General features: G+C 42.6%; 1 pseudogene; it reads right to left on the bottom strand.

The window, feature by feature from the left end:
* Positions 1–1207: 1207 nt before the first annotated feature.
* LOC132395184 (AP-4 complex subunit beta-1-like) lies at positions 1208–11775 on the bottom strand (annotated as a pseudogene).
* Between the last annotated feature and the right edge of the window lie 3153 nt (positions 11776–14928).

The raw sequence follows: 14928 nt of genomic DNA, 5'->3' as shown, positions 1-14928 counted from the left end.
CTCTCAAACTCCCCCCCCCATTCTCTCCCCCTCCCCATCTGAGCCCGTTTCCACTCTCCCATCTCTCAGTTATCGAAGAGCTTTTATGGGAAAAAAGTCATGGAATAGAAAGCATGGGCTTTGTCTGGATAGTTGGTAGGTTAATTTCTCACTGCAAATTGTCCCATGATTACGTTAGGATTAAATCAGTGGATTGCAGGCCATGCTATATGACAATAAATAAATAAACCACACAGCTGTCACTACTAGAAAGCTACAATAGGGATTTCTGTTTCCATACAGGGTACAGATAACAGTACTTCTGTGACATCTGAAATCTCAAACTAAAAGGCAAGGATTGACTAAAAGGAATGGGTTTGAGATTTTACACTGGAAGTCTGATTCATGACAAGCTCTGTGAATGTCAGAACTAAACAAAATAGACATTATCTGCATAGGAGGGCCAGGGATGAGGACAGGGGCAGTGAGGAGTAAAACTTCCTTAGTATATTGCTGTAAAGTACAGTCAACCAAAACTGTTTGTCCAGCTCTTTCTGATCATATAATGCATTTTAATCACATTTCTACTGAGAAAGGACTGCTATCCAAGCACCATTCTCCATGCATTGCCTTAAGCTGCTGACACTGGGAAGACTAAGACAGACATTACAGACAAGCAAAATCCTCACAGAGGATTAAAAAATAGCAAATGGACAGGTACTGTGATAGGATCCTAGTGCAGGGTCTCAGCACAAAATGTTGACTGTTTATTCCTCTCCATAGATGCTGAGTTCCTCCAGTATTTGACATTTGCTGTTCTGGATTTCAAGCACCTGAGGAATCTCTTGTGTTTATGAGATAGTGTGACAAACTAACCATAAGCCTGTGAGGAATGAGTTTAATAGTATTTAGGGACATCACAAGGTGAAACCTGGATAGCACTCATTCCCTAAGTTCACCCATTCAGCTACAATACTATCCAAGGAACCAAATCATCTATATCTGAAATATCTATATCTGAATGTGCCATGTAAATACTAATGTTAGGTCATCTTGCAGGCAGCTGCCTTGGCTCTGAGTGAAAATGCTGAGTGGCTCAAGTTCCCTGAAAAGCACTGAAATCCCGTGTAGTACTGAGAAAATGTAAAACTGTTGGAAATTCCACATTTTTCATTAAAACATTAAACAGAGCAGTCTATCTGAACAGGATTCAGTTATATCTGCTGATAGAAACAATTTATTTTTATCCACCAATGTAGTTTATGATGGCAATGGGATAACAAAAAGACTTTGATCTCAGTGAGGAGAGTGTTGCTCTTGTGTTACTAGTGAAACATCTTCAACATTTTCAGATTTGCCCAGGGTCCGCAACACCGATCTAATAACAGCAATGAAGCTGCTGAGTAGCCCTTCACTACTATTCTTCTGTTTAACAGTAATTTGTAAACTTGTTCTGCTCATGTCAATTAACAGTTCTGTTAAAAACACAGATCCAGTCTCATTTCGGGCAAACAGGTAGGCTTTCCCAGGCTGTGCTCCTGCTCAGCTGATTGCAATAGAGTGAATATGAACAATCTGAAAGGCAGCCTGGATGGTATCAGGGCACGGCTCCTTCTGCCAGTCCACAGTCACAACTTTAGCATCTTCCAGGCACGTCCAGTACTCCTCAAACTGCTCTGGTGAAAGCTGGGCACTGCTTTCCAAGCAGACAGATTCAGCATCCACGACCAACTCTTCACTGTTTTCTGGGTTTGAGTCTTTACAGGAAGATAAACAGAATTAGTAAGTTAACATTGAGCATATCACTGGATAGAGATGCACTTCTTTCCTGAAGGGAGCCCTTGCTAAAATGTCAAAAGATCCATGAGACCTCAGTGTCTTAAAATAAAGACTCATTATGCATGAAGCTCCACAGCATTTGTCAGCACAGAGTGCAACAGGAGGAGTGCTGCAGCCAGGTGTCACTGTATCTATACACATGGCTTTTCAACAATTAGCATTGTATAATTGATATGCAAATTCATCCTCTTCCTCAAGGTGCAATCCCAATTGAAATCACTACACAGGGAACAGGCTGTCAAATCCGGACCCATAACATTTACACAAACTGCCTCAATATATACGTAAACACAATGCATAGAGCAGTCTGTAGGTGATGCTTTTAACACATTTCTACAACCTGTCCTGCCATGCAGCATCTGGCCTGCCCAGGCATGCCTGGACAAGATAGAAAACTTCTCAGCTTACCTAGTGGGCAACATTTTAATTGACTTGAATTACAAATTGAAATAACAAATGTGGGTGATTACAAACAAAATGATGCCAATAGGAAAGTGTCATGATCAGCAGCCCAAAATCCATCAGATACACCCAAAAGCAATCAGGAAGCAAATCCTTTGTTGTCCAAAGCAATTAGATATTTGACCATACAAAATCCACATACTGGTTTATTTATCACAATGGTGAACTCAGTGCTAAACTCTTTAAACTTCATGAGTTGCAAGAGAGTGAATAAAACTAAAATTCCTTCATTTTGGTGATAGTAACAGATGAAAAAAAGATATTTACTTTCATCACTGAAAGGAAACTGTTTTGGTTGCCTTCCTGTCTTAAATCTCTCAGGTAATGTAGGCTATTTATCCAGTGTAATCTGTTCTAAACTCTCCAGTGTTTGAAGATATTTACGATATCTTCAAAGTATCTTTAATAGATATTTTTAAAAGATATTTGTTGTTGTTGCTGAGTCATCATCGACTCATGGTGACCTTATGGGTAGTATAGTTCTCCAGTGGGTCTTGAGGCAAGATACAGAAGTAGATTGCCAGGGTTTTGTTCCACGCAGATACTGCTGCTGCCCAGGTTAGGACCCAACCAGATTCAAAATCAAAAGCATCTGCCTCAGAGTCCGGTGCTGATGCCACTACGCCACAGGCCAGTGGATAATCCCTCCTGAAAAATATCTTACAGGACTGGAGTGCTTGAAACAGATTACACTGGATATCTAAAAGCATTGCCCAAGAGATGAAGACTGGAAAACCAAAACCTTTGTAAATGGTTTTGAGCTTCAAAATGTGGAATCACAATGGGCAGTAGTCCTGCCACCAGTGATGGTATCAGCATTAGATCAATATCTGAAAGAGACAGTAGAACGAATACTCACACACATGATCCATGTCATAGTAAGGGCATGGTAAGATCATCAAGCAGTAGTATTACTGGGATTGAAGCAACAATGTTTACCTTTTTCAGAGGTTATTTCTGGAATCTGTAGATTTCCAAAGGAGTTTGCCTTCTGTGCCATTATACAATTCCAGTGTTCCCAACCATAGAATGGTATCAATGTGTTAAAGTCTTTTGCCCAGGCATTGATTGGCTCATTGGCTTGGCCACTGATACACCCAAGGATGGATCTGGTCTTGGCCCACAAACTATTTTCTTGACCTCTTCAACACCTTGCTGAAGTAACCGATAGTACAATAACCCACGATCACGCACAACCATATCGAGTTCTTCTTCTGCCAATAATCAAAAAGAATATTGGTTAGTGATCTGGTTAATCATAAACCTATTAGCCTTCACATGTGATCAGTGGCTTGTCCAAAAGAGCTGACCCAAGCTATACAGACAGAACACATAGATTTAAAAATCTGTGTGTGGGTGGACCATGATGGCATGGATTTCCCACCATCTGTGGATGCCATCGTCTGTCAGCTAAACCTACTCTCACACTGAGCAAGTCTCCCATTGCGAACTAATCGAACTGAAATCCAATTGTAAACAAGGTGGGACAGCGGAAACCTGACTGAATGAGGACTAACCAATCATGAATGTCGACTATGGGGGAAAAATACCACTGGACTTGACATGTCCAGAAATCATCCCTGAACAAGATGGCAGAGGTAATCATCGAGATGTCAGTTATAATCGATGTCTGTAACCAGCTGGAAGCACAAGAAGGGTTTATTTGTGAACAAAATGCAATGACTTGTCTGAAATCAGCCAAGAGGTTGAACCTGGTCATCTCGGGTCTGCATGGCTCAGTACCATGAATTAAGGTGAACAAAGGCCATCTTATTGAATATGGCTACTTCATCCCCACCAACCTACCTCACCATCTTTGATGTATTCCTCACATCCTGGTAGTGCTTCACACACAGTCACTGTACAAGCGGGACACAGCCATACCAGGTCACGAAATGTCTGAATGACAGCTAAGAGCAGAGGGGAAGTTAGTGAGATGCATGCAACCCTGAGCAAATGCTTAAAGCTGGCAGCATGACGTACCTGAGGTAATGTGTTCCTGCTTCAAGCCCAGCAGCTCCTTCAAAATAACCACACACTTTTCATTGTAGGTCCGTGCAATTCGTCCTGGGGAAATACAGCACAATTAAAGAACAAGTAAGGCACAGTTCATACCTTAAGCTGCACTTTCAAGAGTCGATACTCTGACATATTACTCCAATGGCATGGTAACACAATGGTGAGCACATGTTACAGTACCAGCAACCCAGGTTCAATTCCTGCTGCTGTCGCTAAGGAGTTTGTACATTCCCCCTGTGACTGCATGGATTTCCTCACAGTGTAAAGACATACTGGCTGGTAGGTTAATTGATCATTGTAAATTGTCCTGTGATTAGGCTAGGGTTATGTCGGAGATTGCTGGGCCGCGTGGCTCGAAGAGGCAAAAGAACCCGCTCTACAATGTATCTCAATAAATAAAACAGAACACAAATTATAACACAAAATACCATAATTTCTTCAGTCAGCAGAATAAAAGCTAAAGTATACCTACACTTTGTCAATGCTTCAGCTAGTTCCAACAGTAAACAGCTCAACTATACAGGCATGGAAAGTTCAAACTTCCAACTCAAGAGTGTCTTTGGGGATCTCTAGAAGAATCATCAATGAGTATCCACCAGCCAGTGTGGGGTAGGTTATGTTGTTGTGTTTTTTTTAAAGGAAGTGTTTGACAGGATAAGCTTGCATCCACTGGTATTCAGAGAAAGTAGCAACTAGATTGCCGACAAGATCCCATGGAATCCTGGCAGGGTGAATGCAATGACGATGCTTTCTCTAATGGGATAATCTGAAGACAGAGACCCTGTTCCCACTATTTAAAAAAAATAAATAGGTGACACCTCTTTGAAACTAGGGTTTTACTGCTATCTGTTGTGCATCCTATCTGGACCAATCACAGTCACCATCTTTACATGGTGAGAACAGTAAACACAGGGAGAAACTAAAGAAATTGGACATGGTCAACAACTTCCTGCAGTGAAAAGATGTAACAGAGAGCTTCGCAGAATGGTGAGCAGTTTAATGACAGGGATGAAAGACTGGACAAGGCTGAGTTATTGAGAAGTGCAGGGGTTTCTAACCTGGGGTTCATTGACAACTTGTTTAGTGGAATTGGTCCATGGCATGAGAAAGGTTGGGAAGCTCTGGGATATGCCATGTCCAAGTGTGACTGTGCAAGAGAGCTAGACAACCAAACAGCAGTAGTGTTGGAGTTGCCAGGAAAGAATGGAGAGGACTGGGTCTGACAACCTAAACGTGGGACTTAGTCTCAAACTAATTAAAGTTTATAAATAGCAGCCGAGAAAACCAATTGCATTATATTGGAATAGGACAGGGTTCATACTGACGAGGTAATTAGTGAACCATTGTCAAAAATATTTTATAATGCTTAATGAATATAATAAATCCCAAATGCAGTAGCAGAAATAGCACCTGGAATAATTTAATAAATAATTGGGTGCAGCAATAAACAGAAGAGTAAATTGTTTCTCAGCTGGTAACTGGGGTGCCATGGCAGTGTAGCGGTTAGTACAATCACTTTACAGTCCAGTGATCGTTGAGGAGTTTGAATGTTCTCCGTGTGACCTTTCGGGTTGCCTCTGGGTTCTCTGGCTTCCTTCCACATTCCAAAAGTGTACAGTTCAGGTCAGGAAGTTGAAAACTGTGGGTGCGCTCTGTTGGCATCCCCAATTATGGGCTATCTCCAGCACAATCCTCACTGATTTGATTTAATGCAAACGACTTACTTCACTGTACGTTTTGATCTACCTGTGACAAGTAAAGCCAATTGTTATCTCTTCATCTTTCTCAGCTGTAATTTTCTTTATGATGCTGCAGCATCCACCTCCCCCCCCCCAGAACAAAGGCAAATCAAGTTCAAGTTGAAATTTGTTTGTCATTCAACCATACAAAAATACTCTGAATGCAGCCAAACAAAATAGCATTACTCCTGGACCCAGAGACAACACACAGTACCAACACTCATACACAGCACAAGGCACATATAGAACATAGAACAAGAAGAGTACAGCATAGTACAGGGCCTTCAGCCCACAATGTAATGCTGATCCTTAAACCCTGCCTCACATATAACCCTCCACCTTAAATTCCTCCATATACCTGCCTAGTAGACTCTTAAATTTCACTAGTGTATCTGCCTCCACCACTGACTCAGGCAGTGCATTCAATGCACCAACCACTCTGAGTTAAAAAACGTCCTCTAATATTCCCCTTGAACTTCCTATCCCTTACCTTAAAGCCATGTCCTCGTATTGAGCAGTGGTGCCCTGGGAAAGAGGGACTGGCTATCTACTCTTAATATCTTCTATACCTCTGTCATGTCTCTTCTCATCCTCCTTCTCTCCAAAGAGTAAAGCCCTAGCTCCCTTAATCTCTGATCATGATCATAATGCATACTCTCTAAACCAGGCAGCATCCTGGTAAATCCCCTCTGTACCCTTTCCAATGTTTCCACATCCTTCCTATAGTGAGGCAACTAGAACTGAACACAGTACTCCAAGTGTGGCCTAACCAGAGTTTTATAGAGCTGGATCATTACCTCGCGACTCACAAACTCTATTCCTCGACTTATGAAAGCTAACACCCCATAAGCTTTCTTAACTACCCCATCTATCTGTGAGGCAACTTTCAGGGATCTGTGGATATGTACTCCCAGATCCCTCTGCTCCTCCACACTACCAATTATCCTGCCATTTACTTAGTACTCTGCTTTGGAGTTTGTCCTTCCAAAGTGTATCATCTCACACTTCACCAGGTTGAACTCCATCTGCCATTTCTCAGCCCACTTCTGCATCCTATCAATGTCTCTCTGCAATCTTCAACAATCCTCTACACTATCCACAACACCACTAACCTTTGTGTTGTCTGCAAAGTTACCAACCCACCCTTTTACCGTCACATCCAGATCGTTAATAAAAGTCATGATAAGTAGAGGTCCCAGAACTGATCCCTGCGGAACACCACTGGTCACAACCCTCCAATCCAAATGTACACCTTCCACCATGACCCTCTGCTTTCTGCAGGCAAGCCAACTCTGAGTCTACCTGGCCAAACTTCCCTGGATCTTATGCCTTCAGACTTTCTGAATCAAGCCTACTGTGAGGAACCTTGTCAAATGCCTTACTAAAATCCATGTAAATCACATCCACTGCACTACCCTCATCCATGTGCCTGGTCACCTCCTCAAAGAACTCTTTCAGGCTTGTTAGACACAATCTGCCCTTCACAAAGCCATGCTGACTGTCCCTGTTCAAACCTTGATTCTCTAAATGCCCAATGATCTTATCTCTAAGAATTGTTTCCAACAGCTTTCCCACCACAGATGTTAGGCTCACTGTTCTATAATTACGCGGACAATCTCTACTGCCTTTCTTGAACAAAGGGACAACATTCGCCTCACTCCAATCCTCCCATACTATTCCTGTGGATAACAAAGACACAAAGGCTTAGCAATCTGTTCACACCTCCTCTCCCTTAATGTCAGCATGCTCCAGAACATCAACCTCACTGACATTGTCCTCACCGTCATCAAGTTCCCTCTCTTTGGTGAATACCAAAGAGAAGTACTCATTGAGGACCTCACTCACTTCCACAGCCTCCATCTTCCCACCTTTATCTCTAATTGGTCCTACCTTTACACTTGTCATACTTTTGTCCTTCATGTAATTGAAGAATGCCTTGGGGTTTTCCTTTACCCTACTCACCAAGGCCTTCTCATGCTCCCTTCTTGCTCTCCTCAGCCCCTTAAGCTCCTTTCTTGCTACCTTATATTCCTCAATAGACCCATCTGACCCTTGCTTCCTAAACCTCACGTATGCTGCCTTCTTCCACCTGACTAGATTTTCCACCTCACTTGTCACCCATGGTTTCTACACCCTACCATTCTTTATTTTCCTCACCGGGACAAATTTATCTCTAACATCCTGCAAGAGATGCCTAAACATCGACCACATGTCCATAGTACATTTCCCTGAGAAAAGCACCATCCCAATTCACACCGGTAATTTCTAGCCTTATAGCCTCATAATTTGCCCTTCCCCAATTAAAAATAATACTGTCATCTCTGACTCTAACCTTTTCCACGATAACGCTACAGGCCAGGGAGCGGTGATCACTGTCCCCCAGACCTGACCCGGTTTGTTACCTAATGCGAGATCTAGTATGGCGTTCCGCCTAGTCGGTGTGTCAACATACTGTGAAAGGAATCTATCCTTTACATACTTAACAAACTCTGCCCCCTCTAAACCATTGGAACTAATCAGATACCAATCAATATTAGGGAACTTAAAGTCACCCATGATAACAACCCTGTTATTTTTGCACCTTTCCAAAATCTGCCTCCCAATCTGCTGCTCGATATCTCTGCTGCTACCAGGGGGCCGACAGAATACTCCCAATAGAGTAACTGCTCCCTTCCTGTTCCTGACTTCCACCCATACTGACTCAAAAGAGGATCTTGCTACATTACCCACCTTTTCTGTAGCTGTAATAGTATCCCTGACCAGTAAAGCCACCCCTTCTCCCCCTTTCCCCACTCTCTATCCCTTTTAAAGCACTGAAATCCAGGAATATTCAGAATCCATTCCTGACCTAGTGCCAGCCAAGTCTCTGTAATGGCCACTACATCATAATTCCATGTATGTATCCAAACCTTCAGTTCATTACTTTTGTTCCTGATGCTTCTTGCATTGAAGTACACACACTTTAGCCCTTCAGCCTTACTACCATTACACCCTTTATTCTGCTTCTCTTTCCTCAAAGCCTCTCTGTATGTTAGATCTGGCTTTACTCCATGTACTTCTTCCACTGCTTTTTCGCTCCAGGTCCCCCTTGCAAATTAGTTTAAACCCTCCCGAACCATGCTAGCAAACCTATCAGTAAATTCAGCAGTCTGCAGTTGAACACAATACAGCCTTTATTCTACTGAGTGAACACTGGAGGGCAGCACCAATGCCACCAGCACAGACACTGAACCATACAGTCTCCAGCAAACTCATGGTGCACACCGACTTCAACGCCTCTCTCCTGGATTGCTACAAACAGCTGATACTGTGGCTTGACCTGTAGTCCTTGTTATGACAAGGACAGCTGATACTGTGTTATGACAAGGACAGCTGATACTGTGGCTTGACCTGTAGTCCTTGTTATAACAAGGACAGCTCCTTCACTGTCCACCAATAAACCAGTGAACTAGACTTGCAGCATCCCATATTATCAATGTCCAACAGGGTCTTACGCTCACAAGAAAAGTGACCAAGTTGATCACTTGCTATTAGACTGCACACCTATTTCATGTACCGATACCAACAAGCAACTCAGTGATGGAATAGACCTGCAGTACTTTTAGGTACACTTAAGAGACAATAACACCTTTAGTTACCCCTAGAAACCACTGCATCTCACAGGAACTTTAATTAAGTGAAGCAATAAATGAATAAAACAGCAGAAAGCAAATCAAAAGCAGATGCTGGACATTTAAAAGAAGAAAGTGCAAGAAGAAGGGGTCCCTGCCTGGGTCCACAGACCTCTCAGTTAATAGCAGAAACTCTTGTGCTGAATAGAAAAATTTTGATAAACTATTTCCAACTTGAAACATCAGCCACTTTGCTCTCCAGATGCTGCCTAATGCTGACAATACTTGCTTTTCTCTAATATAAAGCATCTTCTTGTATATGATACAATTTGGAGATCTTTTTAATTGAATAAACAAGAGAATGAACTTCACAATTTACTAAATTGACTGGTGTACAAGGACCGGAAGGACAACGTCCTGTGAGTAACCGCATGAGAAGAGTACAAACAGCTCAACAGCGCCACTGGCTGGACTCTTGCAGTATACACTGAAATTTGTGACCAGGGGACCACAGAAAATGAAATCTTGTAAACACAAGACTTCTCTGCCAAAACTTCCAGCAAAATAAGAGTACAAATATAATGTGAGTTCACTGGGTGCTTTGGACACTGATTGTTATCCAGTCCCACAAATAATGGGTGTGCTTTCAGCAGAGTTATTTGTATTCCTTATCCATATGAAGTTTCTGAGAAGAATTTAAGGCCAGTGCCTCTGCTATGAACGGGGTGAATTGGCCTCTCTTGGAATTAGTGAGGAAACCCAACTTTCTCCACCATGTCTGCTGTTCAGTAGTAGCATATCCCCCCAAAAGAGGTAGCATTGCCAGAGATAAACACAATATTATTTTTGCCATCTCAGTATAAATTAGTCATAACTAGAATACTTAATAGGGAAATATCTAATTGGTTCTGAAGGATAGCAGAGCTAATCTGAAATATGTGAACATGCAAAATAATTTAATTTTTTCACCTATATTTAAAATGGCCATCTGGGCCAGTTCTACAGAAACATCAGTACAGTAGGTCTGAAACTCTTCCAGTATCTGCTGGACATTCTCATCATTTACCCGATCCCGCAAGATCTCCATCTTCTGATATTTGATGTAATTTGGTTCGGAGTATGTGCAGTAGAATTTCTTGTAGTGACCACTGAAGTGCCCAGGTAAGCTGCGGAGGATCTCCCGTGCATGACACAGGCCGAGGAAACACAGCTTGTGGCACTCAGAGGTACAAATAGTCAACAATGGCCCTTTGATCCTTTCTAGAACATCTGTCTGTACGTTGGGAAAGTCTTCAGCAAGGAGTAGGAAAAGTTTGGTGGTTGCCATGACAACATTGGGCTGGCTGCTCTTGAGAAAACCATCAAGCATGTTCAGAATGGCAAACACTCAATCTTCAGTTCGAGGCTTATAGTGAACTAGGAATGTCAGCACTTCACTCTGACCCCAGTGATCCAGGTCCTTCATTCTAAAGAGAAAAGAAGAGTGGCTTAATAAATTTCTTTATTACTCTTTCTGTCTTTCCCACAATTCTGAATGTTCTCAATTTTGCCAGAAAGAGTAAATTTGCTGCAGAGTACTATCCCAGAAATATATGCCACTATCCTCCTATAAGGTACCAAAATAGTTATTTGGCCATAGAAGCATCACGTGATGGTAATCTGGATCATAAACATTTGCCTGGATTACACAGCCAGCCGGGATGTTTGTACCAGATGAACATTTCCAAACATGAAAACTGTGAAGCTTTGCTATACATCGACATCCTAATGTTTCAGTGTCATTGCTGAGGCATGAATAACCTGCCCTTCGAGATAGTAAGGAGTTCAAGTCAGTTTAACTTCATTCTAGGGAGTCATTTGTAAAATTACCATGAATTAATTCTGAAAACTATTTTATTACCATCATTTTAACAAAGATGAAAACTATTGCTGAATTTTTAAAGGAAGAACATATTAAAAGCAACGCAATTGCATGGAACCGACCTGTTTAAAAGGTGATGTGCTATTGGTTTGTTAATGACCACACCTCCTTCATGCTTCAAGATTTCTTCCAATGCTCTCAAGCAGTTCACCATAACAATGGGGTCAGAGTCTTGCAACATTGCATACAGTTCATTTACCATTGCCCCATCTGCAGGAAGGGGATCAGAAAGGAATAAAGGTACGGTCATTACAAAACAAACCCAGATCCTGCCTCTTTGAACAGTAATTAGTACAGTGAGGAGAATAGTATGGATAACCTCCCACCTCCCACAACCTATTAAATGCTCACAATGGCGTGTACTTCAAATAGCCTCTGACAACCAAGTCCAGCTCCTGCTCTTCACGTGTGGTTTGGCCACATAGACTGGCAGAACCATTTCTACTGACAAAAGGGGCAGAGGTGGGTTACTGGCTCCTTAAGACCAGTCACCAGGTAGACAGTCAAAAGTAGTTTCCACTTACCAGGAAGGGGCACTCTTTCATTACTAACGAATAACAAGCCTGAATGTTAATGTAATGGGAGAGAACACAAACAAAATGACTAGCATTTGACAACAAAAATATTATTTGATTGGGCATAATGTCAAATTAAGGAAAGGACAATATGGACGATAAAGCAGAAATTAACCTTACAAAACTGAATTAAATTGTGAGAAGTGTTCACAGTGTTATGTGTGATGAGAAAACTAGATGGAGATGGGGTCCAGAGTTGACCCCCCTGTGAACTATGCTGCTAATGAGAGAGAGTGAGATGAAGAACATAGGGAGAGGCAACCTACACAGATGAGAGAGAGAGAGCGAGAGAGAGAGAGAGAGAGAGAGAGTGAGAGAGAGAGAGAGAGAGAGAGAGACACACACACACACACACACACACACACATAATTTAGTTTTGTGGCTTCTTCACTGATTATTTACCTTTGCTACAAGGACACTCTTCTTTGCTTGTTAACATTCTTGCTGAGTCAGCAAGGATTGGCTCAGTTTGATAGATTGGTATGATGGATATATGATACCCCATCAGGGGGGATAAAATAGCAAGCCTGCTGTGACACAACAGACACACCACGAGAGACACAAGGAGACATGCCACTGGACACTGAAAGAGCATTGTGCACCCGCAGGAAGGTGGGGGCTTGGAGGATCAATTCCAGGGAATCGATCAGAGGCTCACGGAGTTTCAAGGCAGGACGGTGGGGGCTTGTGTGTGTGTCCACCCTCTCCTGGGTGACAAGCTCATCACTGAAGAACAGTCTGGCCTGGAATGGAGGGGTCATAGTCGGTGACCACAACAGAACAAGAAGACAATGGAACGTTTGTCTGCTGCAGCTGCTCATCTCTTGCTTGTTCTCTCTCTCTCCAACATTACAACAGCAACTACCTCAACCTAAACTGAACTGAACTATGCATCATCTTAAGACTATTCATTTACCCCTAGACTTCGATAGAGCTTGGCTTTGATTTATATTTCCACACTTCTGTATATATCATTGCTAACCTGCATATATTGCATTTTGTGATACTATATTACTAGTTTACTGATAAACACTTTTATTTATAGTACCACCAGACTCCAACGTATTATTCCATTTTTGCTGGTTTGGTAACACGGTCACGGGGTACATAACATAATTGGGGGCTCGTCCGGGATTTTGCAATTTGAATGAGAGGCTGTTAAATTGATTGGGGTAAATTCACAAATTCCCTTATCTGATTCTGTGTGTGTTAATTAAAGTTAATCAGCAGAAATGGAGGTTGACGAAATTCTAAAGGAATCAACCTTGGAGGCATTAGAGAATGCCAGAAAGTTGGAACTTTCAAAGGTGAAACAGGCAATGAGGAGGTCAGAGATACAGAGAGCCATCATTGACCACTATGTATCTGAGAGGGTGCTTTCTGAAGAGGAGCAGGAGATGTTTCGAAGCGCAGGTTCCGATGGAAAGATTAAGGCTTGAAGCGGCGGAGAAGAAAAGGGAACATAAGTTCCGAATGAGGAGGCTGGAGGCAGAGAATCAAGAGTTGGAAAGACAGACAAGAAAGGGAAAAAGAGAGGCAGTTTGAGATGGCAAAGATAAAGGCATGGCAGGAAGGGGGATATGTAACGGACCCAGCCAGGGGGTTCAAGGTTAGTCAGGAGGTTAAGTTGGTTCCCCCATTTGAGGAGAAGGACGTCGATAGGTACTTTCTCCATTTTGAAAAGGTCACTGTGAATCAGGACTGGCCAAAGGAGAAGTGGGCTGTTTTGTTACAAAATGTTCTTAAGGAAAAGGCTCAGCAAGCTTATTCAGTGTTGTCTGCAGAAGATGCAAAGGATTATGATGAAGTCAAAGGGGCTCTACTTAGGATTTACCAGTTGGTTCCAGAGGCCTATTGGCAAAGGTTCTGAAATCTGAGGATGCAGTGGGACCACACGTATTTAGAGCTTGCCCGTGAGATGCAAATGTAATATGATTGCTGGTGCACATCAAAAGACATCAATGGAGATTTCAAAAAGCTGAAACAGCTAGTGATGATTGAGCACTTTAAAAACTGGGTTCCCGAGGGTATGAGGACCTATTTAGATGAGCAAGAGGCAGAAACACTGGCCGCGTCTGCCACGTTAGCGGATGATTATGCTTTAACACACAAAGTAAAGTTTGCTCCGAGTAAGAGCTACCAGAAAGGTAGCAGGGATGGAAGAGAAAGCCCGCCGGCTAATGCAGAGACTAAACTGGGGACTAGTGAGAAGGGTAAGGAAGATGAGAAGCAGTCCGGCAGGAGGTTTCCCAGTTTTACGTGCTATAATTGTGGGAAAGTGGGTCACACTGCGTCTAAGTGTTTTGCTCCAAAGAAAGAGACAGGAAAAGGAAAGGTGACAACCCCGACTGGCTGTATTGTGCCGGTCAACAGACCGCTAAGGAAGCAGAGGTCAGATAGAGTTCAAGAGGGGCGCGAGAAGTTTATTTTGGACAGGTTGGTAGCTGTGAAGGAGGGGTCAATCCCAGTTCCAGTGTGGATCTGGAGAGACACTGGGGCTTGTCAGTCATTGATCTTAAGGAAGGTGTTAGAATTCAGTGCTGAGACGAGACTGGGGAGGTAAACATGATAAAAGGTATCGGAAAAGGGACTGAGGCCGTACCTTTGCACAAGATATTTCGGAAATGTGACTTGCTATTAGGACCAGTCACTATAGGGGTGCGGTCTGAACTACCTATGAATGACGTGGATGTCTTATGTGGTAATGATCTTGCAGGTGGGGATGTATACTCAGCAGTGAAGCTGATGAGCAAGCCTGTAAGTGCTAAGGATCCACCCATAGA

This window comes from Hypanus sabinus, chromosome 6, assembly GCF_030144855.1.
Source record: "Hypanus sabinus isolate sHypSab1 chromosome 6, sHypSab1.hap1, whole genome shotgun sequence".
In the NCBI taxonomy this organism is placed as follows: domain Eukaryota; kingdom Metazoa; phylum Chordata; class Chondrichthyes; order Myliobatiformes; family Dasyatidae; genus Hypanus; species Hypanus sabinus.
Note: the sequence above shows the minus strand (reverse complement) of the source record. Positions and strands in the feature narration are given on the sequence as shown.